Genomic DNA, 6000 nt, shown 5'->3' with positions numbered 1-6000 from the left:
GGATGGGGCAGCCACAGCTTCCCTGGGAAACCTGGGCCAGGTTCTCACCATCCTAATGGTGAAGAAATTCCTCCTTATGTCCAGTCTAAATCTGCCCCTCTCCAGTTTATACCCATTGCCCCTCGTCCTATCACTACTGCCTTTGTAAAAAGTGCCTCTCCAGCTTTCTTGTACACTCCAAGAAAGTAACTTTTTCAGTGCCAGAACGACATGAACTGGCTTCAGGAACCTTGTCCGCTCAAAGGAAGGGCTGTCTGAAAGAGCCTGGAGAGCAAGGCCACCTTCCCTCGCTGTGCTCACAGCACAGTCATGCACAAAGGAGACTTTCATGAGTTTCTCTCTCCCCTGGGGGAAGTGGCCACCTGCAACACTGCGAACGTGGGTAGGTGGAAAGGGTACTAATGGGTGTTTGTGGGGGTATTGCACCCTGCAAGGCACTGGAAGTAGAAATTTCCTCTTACTGAAAGAAAATCTGTCTTCAGGAACCGATTTGTTCCACACGTTGCTGGGCTGTAGTTTGTCATTCACACAGCAGTTAAATAACGATTTCTCCATCAATGAAGCCCTGGACTGATGTTAGCAGCTTGAAGTAATCCACTTAGAAACGAGCTGTATGTATGGCCGGTAATGGGATGTTCCTCCAGCTCTTGCTTAGTCCTGAGAAAACAATCTCTTTCAATAGCCCTTTTCATGCATCTGACAACATGTAAGTGGAATTGAATTTAACGCTGAAAGCCCGTGGCTCGCCTTCACTGGTGTATTTCCTCCCCAGTATGTTTACCTATCTCTTTGCTTTGAGCTGTATGTGCTGCTTTTACGTTTTTAGCAATTTTCAGTGATGAAATATTGAGCAGATAAAGTGGGAACTGATGGAAACAATGAAAAAGTCTTCCACTGAAGTTAATGGAAAGACATGATGTGGTGAAAGTACTTGAAAGCAGCCTTAGAAAACTGCTCAGGGCGGGTGGGATTTGTTGAGTTCTTTTAAACTTGTAGACTCTGTTACTCTCCCTCCCCACAGTTACACTGCGGTAAGGAGTTAAATGAGGGGTGGCTCCAGGATCTCAGATGGATGCTAATTATGTGCCCTCTATTTCTTTTCAAGGCACTGTGGTTATGCATTTGGATCAGGACCTAAAGTTATAATTTTTAAGGAAAATTTTTAAGGAAAATACTGTTCACCAGTTAAGTGAACAGTAGGCTCACCAGACCAGTCAGTCACCCATGGTAGGAAGGCAGGAGAGCAGATAAATGTGTATGATTGGTTTTGAAGTTTGTGTGTGGCCTGAGGGTAACTGGCTAAATGCCTGTTGGGTGCTCTACTCTTGCAGTGGGAAGCTGAAGCCAGAAGGAGCGCAGGTATGAGTACTCTCAGGATGTATACGTCTTGCTCTGTGCTGCTCCTTTGTAGCCAAATGGGGTAAGTTTAGTGGGCTACCTCCCCTCTCTGCTTCTGCAGCCTTAGGTGCAGCCAGGACAGTGAAACTTGAGTGAAACCGGAGTTTCGATGGCTAATTTCATAACGGGAAACCCGGTAATAGTTGTGATAAGTCTGAAGGACAAACCTTGTTGACAGATTCCTTTGTGATAAAAAACCAGTATGGATTTGTGAAGGATAAATAATCCAAGTTTATCCTTTACTATGAATTCCATTGTTTTTGTGGAAGAGTAAAGGAACAGGGGAGCCTCCTTCTCTGTCGGGGTTGCAAAGTGTTTGAATAACTGACAGTTTGAATTTACAGTTCATCAGGCAGTTGCATCGCAAATCTGTATAGGGCCACTCAGAAGATCATGTCAGCTGAGACAGGTTTTTGCTGAAGATCTTGGGCTTTTACAAAAGCTATTTTTAATCTCTGCACTTCCTGATCATCCTTGCACCAACCAAATGAATAAACAAAAAAAAACCCCATACCGCAAAGTTTCCCTAATAGTTAGAAATAAGAAGATGATTTTGCTCTGTTCTTCAGTTGATACAGAGTACGTTAAAGGAGAAGAAGGAAAGCCCAATCATTACGGTGTGTATGAAGACTAGTAGGTACATCCTTGTCATTCAGCCAGAGTTCAAATTGCCGGAAAAAGAACGACTTCTAAAAACAGTGTTTTCCCCAAATAGGCAGGGATAGTCATACCTGATATATTTTGAAATCTCATTAAATTTCATTGATAGTTCATTGTTTATTACAGCAAATGAGATTGAAGCTTCACTTTGATAAATAGGCTTCCACCATTTGGCAGAAACAGAAAGATTAATTTAACAGCAGAGGTAGCATGTATCGTCTCCCGTATTTTATTTTTAGCTTTTGAAGTTGATCCGTTATAATTAATCAAGACATCCTATAACTTACAGTCAAAACTGCAGCAACTTGGGGTGGACACTTCCATCACTTCTTTCTCCTTTACCACCCACATAAGTGAGGCCCTATTCTTTGGTTAATGTAACAGCCACAAGTGTAGTACAAGACATTAAATCATATACCAGAGACAGCAGAGAAGAAAATGTCTTGTTTATTCCTTTCTTATGCTTGGAACTCTACCTTGCTCTCTGTAGGAGGGATGCTACTAATATGGCTTAACTGTTGTCAGACACTATCGCCTCCTTGCAGAAAATGCATTTTTTCACCCCATGTGAATAATTATTTCCTGCTCCAAGGACAAGACTGTAGTTAGTCCTTTGTTTGCTTTAGTACATCGCTTCAAAAAGCATTGGAAAATCAGGTTAAAATTGTACATTCCACATTAATCCTCCTTTGTCTTCCCTCACTAGCTGCCAAAGCATTTGTTGTGTTCAAAATAAAATTGAAACATGGCTTTTTATACATCCTACTGAGGTTTGTATTCAATGCCTGTGAATATACTTGAGGTTTCCCTTACTTCAGGCTGAACATTTGCAGCCTCCCAACTATGTATGGGTTTTGGCTTTAATCCACGTGATTCCTGTGCTTCAGCTACGACTCATGCCCAGATCTGCCGCCTCGTTTTGTCTTTGCCAGTGTGAAGATGGATGAAGCCAAAGTCTGGTTTGTGGCAAACGCGTGAACGTTGCAGTGCTCGTAGAAAAAATCTAAAACAAAATGCGGCTTTTAGAGGCGGCCAAGGAGATGTTATGAACCTCTGAAAAACTGAATGTAAAGGAGAACTTTCCCTTAGTGAAAGAGTACACATTTTAAAGGCAGTTCCTGAGGCTCACCTGAAGGGAAGGGTTATATAGATAGATTCGTTTGACAGACGAATGTTGATGTATATAGTAGATGCATGGAGATGTTAAATACGCGGAAAGCTTTCTTGCCTTCTATTGTATCCCTGCTTTCTAATCTGGATTTCTCGAGTTCATTCCATTGTTGAAACACTCTAAAGGTAAAAATCAGTCTGTCACAGAACTATTTCCTCTTTCTACTTCTGTCCCTCAGAGTGGATCTTCAAAATTGCCTGTGATGGCAGGAAATGGTAAAAGACCTTAGATGTTCCAGCTCAATTTCTTCAATTAAAAAAGTGGGGATTTAATTGCTATTGCCTGATCTGTTAACTAAAATGAATGTAATATTTATCAATTATTCTTGTTCTCTGCCTTCAAAAAAGAAATCTATAAAATCTGAAATTTGATTTTTAATTTAAAATGTTCTCTGATTTTCTTAGAGAAGCAAGCCTAAACAAAATAATTTATTTGAAAAAAATGTGTCGTTAAAAACATCATTGTAATTATTCTTTCTTCTTCTTGAAAAATGTTAGAAGGTGAATGCTTTTAAAAATGTTGGTACATAATTTGAATGTAAGAATAATTATTTATGCAGATTAGAACCTAGATCAGCATAATTTTTCTGTACATCAAACCCAATTCTTACAGAGATTTCATGTCACTAGTGACTTTCTCAGGTCAGCTACAAATGTAAAAAAAAACCTAAAAAATTACTTGTCTTTAAAAGCTATAAAACTGCTTGGGAGTACTTTCTCAGAGATGAGAGCCTCAGTCCAAAAAAAAAGTATTTTGATTTCCAGTTCCTAGTTACTGCTCTAATATCTTTATTTTTTAATTAAGCTGGGCTTTAAGCCACGAGGGGTCTTAGGAATCTAAGATTTGTGCCAACATGAATATAAGCTGGCAAGTAGGACATTTGCCTCAATGCTGGAGTTTTGAAGAATCTGGCTTTGGATAAAGCAGAGATGAGATGTGGTCTCAGATCTTTATGTGAGCTAGAGAAATGATCCATCCACTGGACTAAAAATATAGTATTTGTTTTCTGTACTTCCCTTCCCTTCCCTTCCCTTCCCTTCCCTTCCCTTCCCTTCCCTTCCCTTCCCTTCCCTTCCCTTCCCTTCCCTTCCCTTCCCTTCCCTTCCCTTCCCTTCCCTTCCCTTCCCTTCCCTTCCCTTCCCTTCCCTTCCCTTCCCTTCCCTTCCCTTCCCTTCCCTTCCCTTCCCTTCCCTTCCCTTCCCTTCCCTTCCCTTCCCTTCCCTTCCCTTCCCTTCCCTTCCCTTCCCTTCCCTTCCCTTCCCTTCCCTTCCCTTCCCTTCCCTTCCCTTCCCTTCCCTTCCCTTCCCTTCCCTTCCCTTCCCTTCCCTTCCCTTCCCTTCCCTTCCCTTCCCTTCCCTTCCCTTCCCTTCCCTTCCCTTCCCTTCCCAATGTATGGTCACCAATATGAGTGAACTCATCTGTGACGTTGGGATTGGAGGCAGCCTGGGCGGCAGTGATCACTCACTGGTGGAGTTCAAGGTCCAGAGGGATATGGGAAAGGCGAGGAGTATAGTCAGGACACTAAATTTCAGGAAAGCAGACTTCCAGCTCCTCAAGGAATGATTCGGTAGGACCCCCTGGGAAATGGTCCTCTGAGACAAGGGAACATAACAGAGCTGGAAAATATTTACGGAAGCTTTCCATAAAGTGCAGGAGCGCTCAGTCCCCGTATGTAGAAAGTCAGGCAGGAAAGGGAAGAGACCGGTGTGGCTGAGTTGAGACCTGCTGGTTAGACTGAAGAACAAGAGGGAACTGCCCAGGCAGTGCAAGCAGGGACAGGGAACCTGGGACGTGTACAGAGACGCTGCCCAGTTGTGTAGGGATGGGGTCAGAAAGGCCAAGGTGCAGCTGGAGCGGAACTGGGCAAGGGAAGTGAGGACCAACAAGAAGGGCTTCTGCAGGTACATCAGTCAGAAGAGGAAGGTCAAAGAGAATGTACCCTCACTGACAGCTGGAAATGGGGATCACGTATCAACAGATGAGGAGAAGGCTGAGGTACTCAACCTTTTTGCCTCAGTCTTCACCGATAACTGCTCTCCTCACCCCTCCTGGGTCATGGGACAGCAAGATGGTGACCAGGGGGGTAGAGCCCCTCCCACAGTAGAGGAGGATCAGGTTCACGAACACCTGAGGAACCTGAACATATATAAGTCCATGGGACCTGATGAGATGCATCCCAGAGTCCTGAGGGAATTGGCAGATGTGTTTGCCAAGGCACTCTCCACGATATTTGAAAAGTCCTGGCAGTCAGGAGAAGTCCCTGGTGACTGGAAGAAGGGGAACATTGTGCCCATTTTTAAAAGGGGTAGAAAAGATGACCCTGAGAGCTACCGACCTGTCAGCCTCACGTCTGTGCCTGGGAAGATCATGGAACAGATCCTCCTAGAAACTATGCTAAAGCACATGGAGGGCAGGGAGGTGATTAATGGCAGCCAGCACGGCTTCACCAGGGGTGAGTCCTGTCTGACCAGCTTGGTGGCTCTCTATGATGGGGTAACCGCAGCAGTGGACACGGGTAAACTGACAGATGTGATCTATCTAGACTTCTGTAAAGCCTTTGACACAGTCCCCCACAACATCCTTCTCTCTAAATTGGAGAGTTATGGATTTGATGGATGGACAATAAGGTGGGTAAGAAACTGGTTGGATGGTCATATTCAAAGAGTTGTGGTCAATGGCTCAAAGTTCCTGGGGAGATCTGTGATGAGTGGTGTCCCTCAGGTGTCTGTACTGGGACCGGTGCTGTTCAATATCTTCATCAATGATATTGC

Source organism: Cuculus canorus, chromosome Z (assembly GCF_017976375.1).
Source record: "Cuculus canorus isolate bCucCan1 chromosome Z, bCucCan1.pri, whole genome shotgun sequence".
NCBI lineage: Eukaryota > Metazoa > Chordata > Aves > Cuculiformes > Cuculidae > Cuculus > Cuculus canorus.
This window is presented reverse-complemented; position numbering follows the sequence as displayed.